Source organism: Pristis pectinata, chromosome 4, assembly GCF_009764475.1.
Source record: "Pristis pectinata isolate sPriPec2 chromosome 4, sPriPec2.1.pri, whole genome shotgun sequence".
Classification (NCBI taxonomy): domain Eukaryota; kingdom Metazoa; phylum Chordata; class Chondrichthyes; order Rhinopristiformes; family Pristidae; genus Pristis; species Pristis pectinata.
In genome coordinates this window covers 20,195,307-20,215,078 of record NC_067408.1, presented here as the reverse complement: position 1 = coordinate 20,215,078, position 19,772 = coordinate 20,195,307, and the positions used below count along the sequence as shown (strand labels likewise).

The 19,772-nt window shown below is 37.9% G+C and overlaps 1 protein-coding gene across 4 annotated transcripts in view; it reads right to left on the bottom strand.

Annotated features, from left to right (window-relative positions):
- Positions 1-14,848, bottom strand: part of aff4 (AF4/FMR2 family, member 4) — a 73,308-nt gene extending 58,460 nt beyond the window's left edge. For 2 of the 4 annotated variants that reach the window (XM_052013362.1, XM_052013363.1), the window contains exons 1-2: positions 14,089-14,848; positions 2,486-2,594 (exon numbers count right to left, since the gene is read on the bottom strand). The gene's annotated coding sequence lies outside the window, so the exon portion shown is untranslated. The remainder of the gene's footprint in view (positions 1-2,485; positions 2,595-14,088) is intronic. The other 2 variants (XM_052013360.1, XM_052013361.1) reach the window with 2 other exon arrangements.
- Positions 14,849-19,772: the final 4,924 nt, after the last annotated feature.

The following is a 19,772-nucleotide window of genomic DNA, read 5'->3' as shown; positions in this document are numbered from 1 at the left end:
GTCTAATGCATGCTGCTTATATTGTATGGCATGCAAGTAGTCACATCTTCAAGCTTCACCAGGTTGATTCCTCATTGAGGTATGCCTGGTGCTGCTCCTGGTATACCCACCTGCACTCTTCATTGAGCTAGGGTTGATCTATTATGTAGTGAGACTAGTCCTAGAATTTGCCTTGCTACCTTCAGTATCTTCTGTCTCTGAAATTATCTTGCATCTTTAGTTGATTCACACTGACCCAGAAGCCATAAGTAAATTGAAGGTTTCCAATGCTTTAAATTGAACCGCTGCTAAAAATCTCTTTAAGGCGAGAGGTGAAAGATTTAAAAAGGACCTGAGGTGCAACTTCTTCACGCAGAGGGTGGAGCTGCCAGATTAAGTGATTGAGGCAGTTACAACAACATCAAAAAAACATTTGAATAAATACATGGAATGGAGGGGTGTAGATGAATATGGGCCAAACACAGGCAAATGGGACTACCTCGGTGGGCACCATGGTTGGCATGGACGAGTTGGGCTGAAGGGCCCATTTCCATGCTGTATTACTATATGACCCTAAAACAGTGATATAACAAGGAAGTATTTCAGCTTTATTTATGCAGGAGAAATAAACAGGCTACATTTGTTGTGTTCATGCATTCCATATTACAAAATTTCTGCACAATGGGTAGCTATGTTCAGCTTTTGCTCTACTATTATTTTTAACCAAAATATTTTGAATACAGTTGCATTACAATGCAGGGAAGGAGGCAAGAGTTAAAATTGCTTGTTTTAAAGATAGCAAACCTGTGTTTTCTACCTCGAAAACAGATTTGCATCAATTAAAAGCTTAACAAACAAACACTAGGTCATTATTGAAAAGGTCACAAGGTCAATGCAATACAGGTATTCCCCAGTTTATGGATTTTATTTGTGACACCACTGACTTTGTGGTGTATGACTTCAATTTGCAAATCTATTTTTCACCATGATGAACAGCACATTAATCTCTGCCCAGCCTCTGATTTACAAAGTTTTGCTTAACAATTCCTAAATCAAGAAATGGCACCTAAGTTTAAAAGACTACAAATATGCTTTTGATTAGACCATCTCTCTGCTTTCTGCTTGATCTTTCAGTTATCTTTAACATTATGTTTTGATTGACATCACAAATATTGTAAGTTCCATACATGTCAAGAACAATTCCAAACTTGGAGCTCCAGGACACTTTATAAGGTGACCTCGCAACAAAATGCTACAACAGCAGAAGTCTCAGTAACACTCTCTGCACTGTAACAGCTCTTCCAATGCACACACTCAGGAATACAAGGCTCTCTACAAAATAGGGGAGGGAAATATTCCAACAAGGCAAGGATTAAGCAATGTAAATAGAGTTTTGATCACTGAGAACCTTGTGTAATTAAACAACATCAGACCAGTACCGTTCATATAAATCCACCCTCTAAGACAAGGCCATTCTAAAATTTAAATGGCTTTGATACAAAGTTGGCTGTATGGTTCACAGGGAAGAGAAAAACTTCTTAACTTCAAAAAGATATAGTTGATCTGGTCAGTTGGACAGAAAAGTAGATTTTAATTCAAATCAGTATTTTATTTAGAGAGAAATAAGAAGGTAAGTAGAACAAAGTAATTGGAAGAATATTAAGGAAGTCAAAGGCACAGAAGGACTCCAAGGTAGGACAAGTTGGCAAGGTGGTTAAAGAAAAGCATATGACATGCTGCTTTCTTTTATTAACTGAGTTGCAGAATATAAAAGCAGTGAAGTTATGCTAGAATGCTCGTTAGGCTATGCAACTGCACTTGAGAGGATGCAGAAAGATGCCAGGACTAATAAATTTTAGCTACAAGGGAAGATTGGACAGGCTGAGTTGTTTTCTTTAAATGGGGGGGGGGGGGGGGGGGGGGGGGGGGGGGGGGGAGAGAGGAGCGGCAGGGTGGTGGAGATGGTCAAAGGAGATTCTGGTGGATAAAATTCAGGAGCCCAAATGCAGTTAATATGAGGGACCTATTTCTGTTAGCTGAGGAGTCAAAACCAGGGGGATATAGATTTAAAGTAATGGAAGGATTAGAGTGAAGATGAGGAAAATCATTTTCACCAGAGGATAGCCAGGGTATAGAACTCAGTACCTGAAAGAAAAATAGAAACAGAAACACTCACCATATTTTAAAAGTATTTGGATGGGCATTGGTTGCCCTTAACAGCTGAAGACCAAGTGCTGGAAAATGGAATTAGGCTAGATCTTTTTCAATGAGCAGGGACATGTTGGGGCAATGGACTCCTGCACTTTAAATTCTCTGCTATTATACATAAATAAGGTAAAGCTAATTTTAAAAAAATGCCCCAATTATCAAGCTCTGGAAAAAGTAAATGAAATTAACTGGGATTATATTTAAAGAAAAATGAAAGGAATTCCATTAGAGTAATTTACATTTAAACTTCCAATATTAAAACAGTGCAAACACCCATTCCAAAGCCTTAGATACTTACCCAGTGTATGAAGCAACAGTAAAAGGCTTCAGTGATCTGAAAGCCACACTCCCGTCACATCTCTTCTCATATCTCTTCTAACCAAAAAGGAATATTTTTCTTCTGCAGTCTTAAAGAAATTATAAGAAACCCAGTTATACAAGAGCTACAACTAGGCCATTTCTTTTCTGAAGTTAATAGTCTAACCAAAGGAGTTTTGAAAATGACGAAGTTCATTATATTTAAAGTCTTCTGTCTTGCACTATCACCCACAGTCCCCTCAAATTCACAGTTTTTCACTGCCTTAATCAAGCTTCCCCCCTCCAGATGGCCAACAATATCCACAGCTTTTAACCCAGAATATACTTGCTGGGGTTGTCCACTAATCTGTTAGTTAATCTAACAATGTCTGCAAAGCAGAAAATAACTTCAGGCTTTTGTCATCAGCATACTCATCTTGTCCATGTGCTTTCCACATCTTTCTGGACTATTACTTTATTTCATCAGCTTTAGTGACTTCTACTTGTTTGAGTAATTCCATCTGGCTTCCATCCTATCTACAGTTTAGTTTCTGTGCTTGATTGGCACAGTGGAGACTTTATCAATCTTGCCACATTCCATTCAACATTATCACAATACAAGTTGGGCAATGAATGCATCTGCAGACATAACTGCTAAGGTATCATTGAAAATTAATAAAAACAATTTGTTATGCAATAATTAAAGACAGCTACACACATTTTAACATGGTTTATACTTTTGCCTTATTTAAAATTAATTAGCTACAATAATGCTCATATCATGTATTGATGAGGCAGTTCTGTTAAGGTCCACCAGTTCTCGAATTAAACTGCCAAATGAACAGATAAACTTAATGAACAGATAAACTACACTACCAATCTGATTAGGAGACGCTCAAGTACACAGCTCAAAAGAGGGGAAAAAGTCCCAAATTTTTCAACTAAGGATCATTATCCCATCTCATTATGTAGGTTCTGTAGTGATGCACCAAAGTATAAAACTTCATGACCAATAAGAATGCAGTCAGGTTAAGAACACTTCCCCTTCAGCATAATGAAATCTAAATGGAATAAAAATACTATTCTATAGACAGATTGAGTCACAATTTCCTTCAAGTACCCAGCTTCTGGGAAAGGTAAAATGAAAGCCTTGCAGTAATACAAAAACTGTAAGGCATCTAAAAATGGTTAACAACTGCTAAAAGAACTGCATTTCATAAGAAGTGTTTAAATAAGAGGCTAATAAAGTTAGTGCAATTAATGTGCAAATGGTCTTTCAAAAGTATTTCATCAAGAATCACTGAACTGTGAAATTGGCCAAGGGACAGAAAACAAAAGCAAGGTAAATATACCACAGTGTTAGTACTGCATATATTTGGATAAATGGCATAACTTCAAAGTCTGCAGAAGATATGAAATTAACTGACTTCGGGACAGTAAAGTCAGGAACTGGCCAAACACGTGGCCAGTAAACACAAAAGCATGAAGTCATCCGTTTCTGAGATGAAGAATTGACGATCAACGTACACTATAAGGTATAACATTAAAAGGTGTGGAGAGTGTGTATACATAAACTGTTTCAATATCAGTAAGGTAACACCAGTAAAACTTCATACTAACTTATTTAAAAAATCTTTCTATATAACACCATGTGTAGAGATTAAGAGTTAACTATTAGTCAAACAATGAGAAAAATCTCAGACCCAGTGACGCGCCCACCCTGCCATATTCCATTAGTGACCCAAATCTGACTGGTCAATTATCAACAATGCTTTGATGTCCCACATATTTGTCCCCAGTCCTATTAGAAAAAGTATAGATCAACTTAGTTTCACAATTCCAAGCTACATACATAATTTTAGTTAGTTTGCAGGTATTTCTCATGGTCTCTAAAAGGGACCATTCTTAGACATGACAATCACTGCAAAGGAAAACATTATATGACACTATAAATTTTGGAGTGGAATAGAACATCCGACTGGGATGGTGTGTAATTACTACATTGTACTTAAAGAAATAATAAATGCAAGAGGAAGCCAGGCTTTGCAGGGGCCAGAGGAGAGTCTTACAGAGGAATACAACTCACAAAGAGGATTTCAAGCTCTATATACAGTGGCATGCAAAAGTTTGGGCACCCCTGGTCAAAATTTGTGTTACTGTGAATAGCTGAATAAAAGACCTGATTTCCAAAAGGCATAAAGTTAAAGATGACACATTTCTTTAATATTTTCAGCAAGATTACTTTTTTATTTCCATCTTTTACAGTTTCAAAATAAGAAAGGAAAAGGGCCCGAAGCAAAAGTTTGGGCACCCTGCATGGTCAGTACTTAGTAACACCCCCTTTGGCAAGTATCACAGCTTGTAAATGCTTTCTGTAGCCAGCTAAGAGTCTTTCAATTCTTGTTTGAGGGATTTTTGCCCATTCTTCCTTGCAAAAGGCTTCTAGTTCTGTGAGATTCTTGGGCCATCTTGCATGCACTGCTCGAGGTCTATCCACAGATTTCCTATGATTTTTAGGTTGTGGGACTGTGAGGGCCATGGCAAAACCTTCAGCTTGTGCCTCTTGAAGTAGTCCACTGTGGATTTTGAGGTGTGTTTAGGATCGTTAGCCTGTTGCAGAAGCCATCCTCATTCATCTTCAGCTTTTTTTTTTACAGATGGTGTGATGTTTGCTTCCAGAATTTGCTGGTATTTAATTGAATTCATTCTTCCCTCTACCAGTGAAATGTTCCCCATGCCACTGGCTGCAACACAAGCCCAAAGCATGATCGATCCACCCCCGTGCTTAACAGTTGGAGAGGTGTTCTTTTCATGAAATTCTGCACACTTTTTTCTCCAAACTTTCCTGCATCCTCACCACAAAATTCAGTGTCAGAAGTTTGCAAAGGAACATCTAAACAAGCCTGATGCATTTTGGAAACAAGTCCTGTGGACTGATGAAGTTAAAATAGAACTTTTTGGCCGCAATAGGCAAAGGTACGTTCAGAGAAAAAAGGGTGCAGAATTTCATGAAAAGAACACCACTCCAACTGTTAAGCACGGGAGTGCGTGCAAGACAGCCCAAGAATCTCACAGAACTAGAAGACTTTTGTAAGGAAGAATGGGCAAAAATCCCCCAAACAAGAATTAAAAGACCCTTGGCTGGCTACAGAAAGCGTTTACGAGCTGTGATACTTGCCAAAGGGGGTGTTACTAAGTACTGACCATGCAGGGTGCCCAAACTTTTGCTTCAGGCCCTTTTCCTTTTTATTATTTGAAACTGTAAAAGACGGAAATAAAAAAGTAATCTTGCTGAAAATATTAAAGAAATGTGTCATCTTTAACTTTATGCCTTTTGGAAATCAGGTCATCTTTTACTCACTTAGCTATTCACAGTAACAGAAATTTTGACCAGGGGTGCCCAAACTTTTGCATGCCACTGTACAATGTCGACAGGTGCCATCAGCTATAAACAATAAAATTCACCTTCAAACTACAAAGCTGCACTTCTAGATCATCTTCCAAAATTCTAAAAATAAACTCAAGAAATGGGTGTTAGGTTGACTTTTGCATACAATAAAATCAACCTTTAAAGTTTACTCATCTTAGAATGTTTTTCATGAAGATTCACAAAAAATACAGTTTATGTTGAAGGACCAGGGACAGACAATTTTAGATTATGATATAATTAGACAGAATTAGTTAACGACCCTCTCAAGGGAGAGTGATCAAAACGTGATGAACTTCAGAGTTAAAGACTGATGTGAGAAGGTCTTAAATTTACACAAACTCAATGACCTAATTTGCTACAAATGTACACAGTTAAGGTTGATTTGGGGAAAATTATTTCAAAAGACAGACAAGCAAAAGCAAACATTTAAATGAATAATTTAACATACACAACTGCAAGAATAAAAATGCCACAGGAATGATGGCCCAATCAGAAATGACTTGAGAATTAAAGGTAGGATGTGGCCAAAATGTATAGTAGGCCTGAGCTTTGGAAACTAATAAATTAACAGAGGGGAAAAAAACAATGTAAAAATAGATCAGAGACTTTTAAGAACAGAGAAAGGACAAATTACAATGTTGGACATATGGCAGAGACATCCTATTTTGTTTCTGACCTTACAATGAAAGACAAAATACATACTGTAGAAAATGGAAACCAAGATTCTAGTGAGAGTAAGACATACAGGTCGATAGGTTAATTGGCCACTGTAAATTACTCCTAGTGTGTAGGTAAGTGACAGAATCTAGGAGGAAGTTGATGGGAATGTGGGGAGAATGGGATTTGTGTAGAATCAGTGTAAATGGGTGCTTAATAGTCGGTATGGATTCAATGGGCCGAAGGTCCTGCTTATATGATGCATTATTCTAATATGTTGGCAGATAGTAAATATAATGAAATATGTAAAATTGTAAAATTATTCTATTTTTCTCAATTTGATAAGTTAAATATTCATGTACAGGAAGATTCAGGAATGCAGGCGCACAAATAAAAATTAACAAGATATAGCAAGCAATTAATGTGGCAAGTGGTACATTAGCCTTCAGATACTTAGCCAAATATATTGCAATATACAAGGAAGCAACTAAATAGGCTTACGATGAGAGAACACTTTGGAGTACAGTTTACCTTTTACCCAAGGAAGAGTATACTGCCTTATATCTTCACCATCCTTATTTTTTTGAGATGGTGGGGGTGGGGGGGGGGGGGGTTGCTCAGTGAAATTGAGCAGAATGGGGCAATATTCTTTATACCTTCTGTAGTTAAGAACAATAGATGATCTCAGAATTATTCCATATTTGTCAGACAGTATCACAAGGTAAATGCTGGAGTCCACCTCACCCAGTTGTAGAACCAGGACTTTGACCACAAGAATTTTTTTTAAATGCAGCGGGTTAAGAATATTTGCAATTCTCTGTTCCTGTAGGATGTTAATGTGGACTATATTCAAGATATATATATTTGGGCATTAAAGGAATTAAGAATGGCAAGAGCGGGGATATAAATGCAGCTTAGACAGATCCATGATTTCATTGAACGTTAAGTAGACTTGAGTGAACTCATCATTTCCTGATTCTAGTTCTCAAGTTAATTTATGTTAAGTTAGTGGAAATGCCCTGTTCTTCATTTTATTCATTTCATGACTGGAAACTGCATTAGGCGTTATTCCAATCTGCACTGCTTTTATCACTGGCATTCATCGACCAGTCTGCCTTTCTCCTCAGCTCTGATTAATAAGGAAAAAGCCAAAACATTTAATAATAATTTTTAAACCAAATATATATTGTGAGTATTTTGTTTTGAAGTAGGTGCCAGCAATTTTTGTTTGAATATAAAGGACAAATTTGAGTCTTATGAATTGAGGAACTCTGGATTCAGTAGTTTGCTCAAATGTAGTGTCTGATAATCAAAGTTCTGATACAAGAGTAAGACAGATCTCCAGATTTGTCTATGAACATCAAAATAAAGCCTTTATTGAAAGCAACCTAAAATGGATATGTACTCTTATTATCTCTCAATCTTAAATTCAGTGTTTGGAGCTAGCCTTAGACTTAGGCATTTTGAGGAGAAATTCAAGCACATCACTAATAGGAACAGTGGATTGTTTCACTTCCATCACAAAAGCTGTCATTCACATTGTATGTGAAATGCTCTAAAGCTGTAAATTAGAGTAGCATGTATACACCAGTAATGGCAAAGGTCTTTCCTTCTGTAACATTTGTACAAAGATTTGAGTTTTATGAAATGAACTCAAATTGCTAACAGAAGCATAAAATTATTTCATACATCCTGTGATCAAGTCCTCAAAAGAACACACTTCTACACTGGGGAGACCAAATGCACACTGAATGATTGATATGCTGAACCCTCAAATTTTGACCATGGGTATCCGTTGAAATTTTAGCTCACCACTAATATTCCTCACATTCTGATCCCTCATTGCCTTTCATGAAATATTTAGAATACTTCACGTTCCCAGAGCAACTCATCTTCCTCAACAAAAACTTTTGTCTGAATTAAGACTTAACATTAAATCTTAGTTACATCCTGTTCCCTTGAAGGCAGGGGCTGACTGTAACTTGGGCATATATCCAATGTGAGCTATCAGGAGGAAGCAAAGAGCACAAAGGGATATAAACAGGTTAAGCAAGGGGAGGTGGTGGTGACAGATTGCATATAACATGGAAAATGTGAAGATGTCCAAGCCATTTTGATCTATGCACCCAAGAAACAACTCCTTTGGAATCCTTGCATTGTGGTCTCACTAGTTTGATTTCTGGATTGATAAATGCCCAATAAACAGCATGAGAAGGACTGGAATTTGGAAGAATGTGAAATTATCTCAATGAGACATTCAAGATTCTGAGAGGCACTAATAAAAGTAGATACCATGAGGCAATTTTTCACTAGTTAAAACCAGGTGTATAGTCTCGGAATAAGAGTTAACTATATAGACATAACTTCCTTGCACAGATGATTGTAAATCTGTGGAGTTCTAAACTTCATTCTGGATACCAAGTTCTTGAGTACATTCAACGATGAGATGAATGTATTTTTGGATACCACCGAGTCAGAAGATTTGGTGATAAACTAAAGTGGATAAGGCCAATAATCAGCTGTATCTTTTGCACAAGGTCAAAGGGCCATAAAGTCTATTGTTGCTTCCACTTCTTAAACTCTTGAACAGATGCCAAACACAAGTTAGTAAAGGTGATTGAAAGTTTAAAGTAGAAGCAAGCTTCTGAGGATGAAAAAAGATGGAAAGTAGCAGAGTCAAATGAAGATACTACCAGCAACAATGGAGCAAAACAAGGAGGATGAATAGAAACTCCAAGCTGAAGAAGCTGTTTGTTGAGCCACAGGACAAAGACTGTTGCCCTGAAGTTTGTGAGAACACAGTTCACTATAATTCACTTGAAAACAACAATACTTACTTGTCGGCAATATGTATACCGTATACAAATTGAGCATAAGAGCCATCTCTTTAATATTAAAATGTGCCCATTTTTCCTGCAGACAAAACATGTTATCTCCATATTGAACCTAAAACCCACAAGAGCAACCCACAATCCAAGTCTTATTTGTGAACTATAAGAATTGATGCATAGACATCTTGAATTCTGGTAGTTAATAACAGTGTCCTGAATTTTTATTTTCATTTGACAATATTCTACCAATAAAAGTTTTATTTTTAAGGATCAACACTAATCATCAAGTATCCTTGTCAAAACTTTCCTACATTGTGTTTTCCTGATTACATGGCTAATTTAAATTAGTGGTACTCAAAATAATCCAGTAATGGCAACAAGCAAACTGTTCTTCAGCATAATTTCACCGAAGAAAAATAGTAAACACAAAGTAAATGTAAACTAAATAAGCACACTAATTTGCCCATTATTAGCTTTTAGTAATCCTTGACCTGTCTTCCATGGATTAGGTTCATCGAGTGTCACCTGTTAAATATGGAGACTTGGTAGATTGGATTCAAAATTGGTTTGGCCATAGAAGACAGAGGGTAGTGGTGGAGGGCTGTTATTCTGACAGTCCTGTAACCAATGGCATTTGGCAAGATCAATGTTGTTGTTTGTGAATAATACAAATGATTTGGACAAAAATGCAGGTGGGCTGATTAATAAGTTTGCAGACAACACAAAAATTGGCAGTTATGGATAGTGAGGAAGGTTGTCAAAGGATTCAGTGGGATATAGATCAGTTGGAAATGTGGGCAGGGAAATGGCAGATGGAGATTAATCCAGACAAGAGTGAGGAGTTGCATGTTGGGTGGCCAAAGGCAAGACGAAGGTACACAGTAAATGGCAGGTCCTTTAGGAGCAATGACATACAAAGGGATATTGGTGTGCAAATCCACAGCTCCCTGAAAGTGTCAACATAAATAGAGAGGGTGGCAAATAAGGCATACGGCATGCTTGCCTTCATCAGTCAGGACGTTGAGTATAAAAATTGGGAAGTTATGTTGCTGTATAAAAATTGGATTAGACCATGGTTACAATATTGTGTGTCATTCTGGTCACTGCATTACAGGAAGGATGTGGAAGCTTTAGGGAGGGTGCAGAAGAGGTTCACCAGGATGTTGCCTGGATTATGGAGTATTAACTATACAGAAAGTTTGGACAAACTTGTTTTTTTCTGGAGTGTTGGAATCTGAGGAGAGACCTGATAAAAACACGTAAAATGAGAGACATGGGTAGGGTAGACAGAGTCTTTTTCCCAGGGTGGAAGTGTCAAATACTAGAGGACACAAATTCAAAATAAGGGGGGAAAGAGGATGTGTTTAAAGGAGATTTACATGGCAGGTTTTTTTTCCCCCCCACACACACAGTAGTAGATGCCTGGAACACACTGCAAGGGAAAATGGTGGAAGCAGATACCACAGCAACATTTAGAAGACACATGAACAGGCAGGGAATTGAGGAACATAGACCATGTGCAAGCAGATAGGATCGGTTTAAATTAGCATCATGGTTGTCATAGACATTATGGGCCAAAGGGCCTATTCCTGTGCTGTACTCTTATACATTGTATGTAGTAAACAAAAACAAAGATTGGATTATTTTGTATTTTAGCCAGGCTACCTAGTTCTTTAATTTGACATTAAAGAACCAACATTTCTACAAGCCTGGTTTACTGTTTGTTCATTTTTGAATTTTCCCCCAAGTCATAACACTAGTAATGTAACCATTAAAATTTCAGAGAAAATTTAACATTTCCAAACTAATGTAGAAAGCTTGCAATGCTCTACATGGAGCTCAAATTAAATATGCAAAAAGTCAACTCTTTAGTACTATTCAAGAAGAAACATAGCTATGATAAAAACAAAGTGCAATTGCTAACATTTGCATTCTAGGATGCATTTCCATCTAGGCACACACTTTGCATCCTTGGGCGTAGAATATTTTAATCCATTTCCAATTTGGACACTACACTGAAAATTGTATGCTTGATTTACATTGCGGCTGAATTACGTAGACAGGTTGCATAGACGAGGCTGGTGTTCCCTTGGGTGAAAATTAAGGGAACGACAAGGTTTTTAAGGTGATTAAATAAGTTGATTGGGGTTGGGGGGGGGGGAAGGAAGAGGGAGGGTTGGAAGAGGAAAAAATACAATAGATGGACTTTTGTGGGATTATTAAACCATGTTGGTAGATAAAGAAACAGATGAGATTTTTTAAAATCAAACAGGACTGAAATAAAGACCATTTTTCATCAACCACAACTCAGTGGTGGTACTCTGTTCTGAAGGCTATTGGTTCAGATCCACATGGCAGTTGGTCAATAATCTATGGGAGTGGCAAACTGAAGCCAAAAATGCCCCAGCAGCAGAAAGCAATGGGTAACGGCTGACAATTTTAGCAATTACAAGCTTGTATCCAGTGGTGACACATAGGGGTCAGTTTAGACCTCCTATTTGTAATAACAATTTAGTCATCAAAATTGGAACATGATAAAGAAGTCTGCAAGTGATACAATGTGGAGAAATGCGAGGTAATGCACCTGGAAAGGAACATAATAGCTACAGACTCTTAAAAAGTAGATCAGATTGAGTACTGCTACAATTCTGATTGACTTTCTCATAAGAAATCAACTTGCTCTTCAATACAACCAGTAAAGTTTTAACAAAGACATTCAGCAAGATCAATGCAAGACATCTGTGGTTAGTCTGCATCACCTAAAGCTGCAGGATAACATGGTAGCTGACCGATAAATAAGCTTTATAATAGATTATTTATATAGGGACATCAGAATCTTCACGTCTCCATGGACTTGCCCTATAATGAATTACATTACACTATTTTTAGTTTTACCATTAAATTCCTCTGCAGAAGTCTAGTAGTATCAGGCCCTTTTCAAGGATGGGAGAAGCATCACCCTCCCTCCTCCAAGACTGCGGTAAACACATTTCAAAAAAACATGAAAAAGTATTTAAATTGCATGAAATAACTCAATATCAGATGACAAGTTATGAATTTCAGTTTCATTTAAGCAGTTAACTTCAGTTAATTTAATTACTACACAGCCTTGTACAAATAATAGGAACTATTTTACAACTTATATAGTTTCAAATTGATTCAAAACAAAAAGTTGCCATGTAAAAGATTTTAAAGCTAAATATGATATATGTAGCTTTGTGTTCCTGGTATGAAATGCTAAGCATCAAGTAACAAGGAGTCAAGGGCATATAGCACAGTAATTTTTACTCCTGTTCTACAAGTAAAGCATTTAAACTTCATAGTCAAAATTATAGTTCAGTTTTAATACAGAATGAAGTCTTCAGTCAGATTTTTAAAACATTCCAAAACATATTTCATCAGCTTTAAGGAAGTGAGCCAATTAAGAAATATTGCAGAATAAATTAACAAGTTTGCACTCAAGAATCCAGTCACTATCTACCCTGTATTCCAATTTCATATACATCATTACCTTGGCTCTTGCTGCAATTGTGACACCATAAAAAAAACTTCACCACAATATTGTACATGCAAAAATGCCCATTAATGACAAGACTATTGGTTGTCAAATATTCCATTAAATTTTGGTAATTCCAAGATAGTTCAATGCTTTCCTTAAAAAATTAGGAAAGCAAAAGGGCATTTTGTATTTAAACAAGCTGAATATTACTATCTAAGAGTGCTCCCTTACAATATAAAAAGTTTGATTTTACATTTCAAATTCAATACAAATACCAGATGGAACTAATGGCAGTTGTCAACTGTAGATACTTATCACACTACTAATCTGCTAACGCAAGACAAATAGATATCTGCTGTATCCAGCATTTGTTTCAATTCAAGAAAATGGACCCCAGAAGTCAGTTGCCTGCCTGGATACACTACGTATATATTCGAGAGATCGATCGGCAGATCCATTTCGTTGTTAATACATAAATGTAGTTAATATTAAACAAGGTACAACACAAAATGCGTATTTAAAAAAAATAACTACGGTATGCCGAGAACTTAGAGGAAGAAAAAGGCCCAAAGCGTACGTGCGTCCCTTCTTCAAGAAAAAGCACGGTTAATCCTATTGCTGCCAACAATCCTGACGCTTGACGGACATCTTTATTAATGGATTTGTAGTTCTTCTCGGCCCTTCTAATAGAGTTATTGGTTGGGAAAGACAACTACTCCCGGGATGCCAAGTGCTGTTAAGCGCATAGCCACTTCTTCGACACCGGCTTGAACAAAAGGGTTCCGGCCGACGTGACGTCGAATTTACTAGAAGTGTTTTCAGGGACGAAAAGAAATTTCATTCGCCACCTAAATTCACCCCACACCCGATCGGAGAGCAAATGCTGGGAAAAGTGGAAATCCCCTTTAAAATAATCTGACTGGAATAGACCCCTTGAGTAAATAAAAGTACAACCATCAAAATCCACCGCCCCACAGTAATTCCCAGCGTTGGGTTGGGTTGTTTTGAAGGGGGTGGAGGTGAGGAGTGGGAATCAGCTGGAACCACCATTGCAAGAGGAAAAAAAAGGGCCGGGGGCACAGCGCAGTCGGGCCTCGTCAAACAGTAACTCGGGCCACGGCTCCTCGGAGCCTGACAAGACAGGGCGGAGTGGGGAGAAGTCCAAACCCTCAGCGCGCTTCGGTTACCTTCAGTGCCGTCCGGGGCCCCGAGCCATCTTGCACATCCACGCAACTGGAAGAGGATTAAAGCCCCGCCGGGGGAGGGGGACGACGGAGGAGGAAGACGATCCGTCTCCAACAGGCGCTCCTACCGCCACAAATGGATGACCGCCTTCCCCCGTTGCCGGCTGTGGACGCCCATCGAATCAATCGCACTGCTGGAACGTAAGATAGGTACAAAAAAAATACTCTTGAGTGGAAGTCGGCGTTGGGGGGAGGAGAAAGAGGAGGGGGGGGCGACGGAAATCAGTTGCACGCCATTTTAGGAATCAGCCCCCCCGAGCAAGAACAGCTGGTAACCAGGGGAGAGCGGGCACGTAACGCACGTACGTCACCCGCAGGGGGCGGGGCCATCGGGGGCCCTGTGCATTACTGGGCCCAGGCGGACCACGTGAGAGCGGCTGCGCTGTTCCAGAGCCAGCGCTGGGGAAGGAGAGAGGGAGAGAGACCTAAGCAACGGAAGTCGTGGACTTTTTGGGACGTGCATCAGATATATATAAAAGACTCGTATCTATAGTGTATTTTGCAAAATGCTTTGCGGTGCCAAAACCCCTGAGGGATACTCCCTGACCTCATACTTTTTGAAAAATAAAGTACTTTTCCAAATGTGCGTAATGCGCGTAGTAACACTTCCACAACTTGTACAATTAAAATTAAATACATTCATCAACACGTGGTACAATTAAAATTTTATCATCGTTGCATTTGGGCACCAGGTGCAACAGAGATATCCTGGAAATTTAGTAACTGGAGTTGTTTGCATAAAGCATCTGTGAATAGTGGTTGATTATATTTAATAAAATCAACACTCCAATTTGATATTTGTCTCATTGAATTAAAAATAATTATTTAAATATGAAACTTGTTTTACTGAAACAGGTCATGCAATGACAAAAGTTTTTTTAAGCAAGATATATAAAATGTACTTTATGTAAATAGCATTGCTATGAATCATTACTGGCTTTGCCATGATTTTAAATGTAAATGTTTGCACTTCTGGCAAAATAATGAATGCACCACTCTTGATGACGTTTTTTCTCCAATGTCAAGGTCCTTAACATAGCCTTTTAATAAAAAAAATGTACAGTCGTCCCTGGGTAACAAATGGGTTCTGTTTTTACAGATGTCCATAGTTCGGAAAATACACAAATCACTTGATATGTGAACCATTCCTGCACAGTATTGTAATGAATGGTATCAAAAGTACACAAGGCTGATAAGAAAGAACAAATATTGAAAGTGGAGAGAGAGCAAACTAATTCTGCCATTCATAGGAATTAACATATGTATGTTTGTCATACTTTTGAATTTAATATTTCTTATGTAGGGGTGTTCATAAGTTGGGCATTCTTAATGTGGGGAGGACCACATCTATGGACTGTACCCAGTCCACATTTTCTATGGCCAAGTGAGATAGTACTTGAACTCTACATGCAGGATATTATTTACTGCATTGAATGCAGTCTTAACATAAATTTTTGATAATTAACTTCTATTCTTTCAAGGATGTCATAGTTTCTGGCTTAATGAATCAGGTATTAAAAATTATTCCATAGTCTTAATATCCATACCAAGTGCAAAGAACTTTCAGACATTGTCATTTGTAAAGTCATGAATGTTAGTGCAAATGTTGATACTCATTCTTACTCCCATCTCCAACCTCCCTCCAATCCTTGACTCAATCTAAACTTGAGGTCTTGCATTGTCTCCAATTTCTCCTTTTTATACATTCTTGACTGCTTCAAGCTTTCTGCTATCTCACCCATTTCTCACTCCCTCCATCTCCTCCTGACCATTCCATACCCATTGGACCTTTGATGCATGGGAAACTATCACCTCAGACCCAAAACTTCCAATCCCCTAGCTACCTTCATTATATAAAACTTGTTTATTGGCAGTATTGGGTATCCTCTTCAACCCCATGTCTTGACCGTTGGCACTTACAACCTTTGCAACAATGCCCACCGTAATCCCTTTCCCATCCTCCTCACTACTGTAATCCTTAAACAAGCCATTTAAAATCTCCAGACTTTTTAATCCCAAGACTCCCTTTGCTTGCCTTCTAATATAAACCTTAGTATATTCAAATAGACTGCAGCCCAAACTGTGCCCTATTTTATCAGCTAGGCAAAGTCTGGAAAAAGGGAAAAGGCCAATGTCATGAAGCAAGATTAGTCATCTCATAACATAAGATACTCTAAAGAAGCATTCATGATAAAATTTCACCTTCATCTTGAGAGTAAGAAACTTAGATCTGAAAATAATGTCTTAAATTTAACTTACAATAATTACAAAGATATGAAGGTAGAGTTACTAAAATAGACTGGGAAAATAGATTAGAAGACAAGATCAACCTGTGGTAAACATTTAAAATAATAATTCTCAACAGATAACTTTCTTTTGAGAAATAAAGACTCTACAAGAGAGATCAATCTGTGGTGAACTAAAGTTAAGTACAGGATCAAACAAAGACCAAAAATTAATGGTAGGCCAGAGGATTGGAAAAGGATTAAAAGATATATAAAGAGGGGGAAAATAAATTGAGAGCACAAACTGGCAAATAAAAATAGATAGTAAGAGTTCAATAAAAGAGTAGCAAAATTAACTGGTCCCTTAGAGAATGATATTGGGGAATTAGTACTGGGAAATAAGGAAATGGCTGAGTGAACAAATATTTTGTACCTGTTTTCACCTATAGAAGACACTGAAAGCATCCCAGTAATAGAAGATCCAGAGCCAAAAAGGATGGGGAAACTCAAAACAATTATCAGCAGAGGAAAAGTACTAGGTAAAGCTGTCAAGTCCCCAGGACATAATGACCTGTTTCCTAGGGTCTGAAATGAAGGAGGTGCAGAGATAGTGGATGTATTACATGTGATAGTTCAAAATTCCCTAGATTCTGGAAAGGTCCCAGTAGACGACACAAATGCAAACCCACTCCAACTTTCCTATTCAAGTGAGGGAGACAGAAAACAGGAAACTACAGGTTAGTTTGTTTAATATCTGTCATTGTGGAAGTGCTGGAATTCATTAGGTGAAAGGACTTTAAGAAAATAATGATACATGTTGAACCCATGCTTATTGGAGGTTTTTTTTTGGTCAGAGTCACACAGCACAGAAACAGGCCTTTTGGCACCCACCTTCCCATCAATTCTCACTAGATTCTACCACTCACCTATACATTAAATTTACAGTAACCAGTGAACCTACTCACTGGCATTCCTTTGGAACAAGGTTTGGAACTAGTACAGTCAGGGGAAACCCACAGGGAGAACGTGCAAACACCACATAGACAGCAGTAAAGGTCAGGATTGAACCTTGGTGACTGGAATTATGAGGCTGCAGCTCTATTAGTTGTGTCACTAGCTTAGACTGAGAAATTATCATTGAAAAATAGGCCTGTAAAATGTTTGTCAGGTGGAATGCTGTGAAGATATTTCTGCAAGTGAGGAAATAGCTTCAGAATAAGGGGTCATCCATTTAAGACATATCAGGAAGAATTTCTATAATTTTCTGCCTAAGGGAGCCATAATAGTCAAGTCATGGAATATATCTGATGTTGAAGTAGATTTTTTTTCGGACCAGTGGAATCAAGGATTATGGGGATTGGGCAAGAAAGAGTCGAGGCTGAGAGTAGATTAGCCAAGTGGCAAAGCAAGATTGAATTGCTCCTTTTTCATATATTCTGTACCTTTGTCCTACTTTTTGGAAGTTTCTTCCCAAACATTACCTCTATTTATCATTAAAAACTTTTGATCAAATTTGTCACTCTTCAAATTTATTTCCTTTATGGTTCAACATCCACTACCTTTAGCCTAATTAAGAACAATTTTGGTGTATTTATTTTCATGAAATGCTTTACGAATTCAAACATTGTGCTTTTAATTTCTTCTTTTGTTGTTCTCTCTGTGACTAACTGGGTCAAAATGTTGCAAATATGTGCTTCGAAAGATTCAAAAGGAATTAAAATTTTAAACTAATGGGCTAATATTTTGACTGAATTTGAAATGGAATAAAAAGGCATGAAATCCAAAGACATTATGAAAGTCACTGGTACCTAAATCTACAAATTGTACAAAAACATGAAACAGTAGCAGGCTGTATGATCCCTTGATCATAGCCATTCTTTCCAGGATTGCCCACCTTGAACAAGTTCTGCTTTCTTCCAAAGAGACTTCTGCTCATTTCTTTCACCTTGCTATATCCCTTCTTACCTTTGATCAGGTTTCTACCAAGCATTACTATCGCAGCCACATCTCTTTCCACAGAGAACATCTATTCTTAAATTCCTTTATCACCTACTTTCACCTTGCACTATTACCCCTTTTATTATACAAACTCTCCTTCCTTCCACCCAATAGATTTTCCTGTATTTTCTTCCTCTCCCTATAGCTTACAAGATGGACTGTTGACCTCACAATCTACCTTGTCATGGCCTTGCACCTTATTGTCTCTCTGTAACTGTAGCACTATATTCTGCATTGTTTTTGCTTTTCCCTTGTACTACCTCGATGTACTGATGTGATAAAATGATCTGTATGGATGGCATGCAAGATTTTCCACAGTACCTCGGCACACGTGACAATAATAAACCAATTTACTTTCTTCAGTTCTTAAAACTTATTTTCTTTTTCTCAGTTCAGATGAAGAGTTATCAACTGGCAAAGTTACTTTCTACAAATGGTACCCAATCAATTCAGTATTTCTCAATTTAAACTTTGGTAATTGAATTTTGTGTTTTTATTTCTCCTGTTATTTTACTAGTATTATGCAAAATAGTAATTTCAGTTTTTTTTAAAAAATAAACAGACATCAATACTCAATCTTTTGATTTAGTTGAGCTACAGTCATGGGCCAGTGCCATTTCTGTATCCATATACTTCATATTTCATTTTTTTTTTAAAGCTACATAGAAAGAAGCCATCAGATGCATTCCCCTCCCCCCAACTTATTTCCCTGAAGCAATCAAGTGATTTGTAATCTACTTACCTTGAATTTATAAATCACATGCAGGACTCTTGCATGTTAGGGTTGGTGATAAAGACTTGCATTAATTCAGTTTCTTTTATTCAATCATGCTGGGACGTTATTCAGACATGCATAGAACCTGAAGCGAGACTACTTTCCAATTGGTCAGTGACAGATTCAGCATGGAACATGATCCCATCTGTCAAAATGCCTCCTTGGTTTTCTTTCGAATCACACAGCACAGACTATCAAGCACTGATTTAGATTTATTCATCCCCACTTTTATTCTCCTCACATTCTCATCATCTCTCCCCCCCCCCCCCCCCCCCCCCCCCCCCCCCCCCCCCAGATTCTACCACTTATCCACATAATAGGGTCAATTAAGTGGCTAATTAACCTGATGCTGGGTTTTGACCTGAAACCACTTACTTCCACAGATGCTGCCTGACCTGCTAAGTTCCTACAGCAGCTTGTTTTTGTGCCATTTTAACTACCAACCTGCACATCATTGGGATGTGGGGAAAAAACTGGAGCAAGAGAACATGCAACTCTATACAGATAGCATCCAAGTTCAGGATTAAACCAATGTTGCTGGCGTTGTGAGGTAGTGGTTCTACCAGCTGTGCCCATTGTGCTGCCCTATTCTGATACCATTCACAAACCTTCTAGCTAGCAGAGCTTTT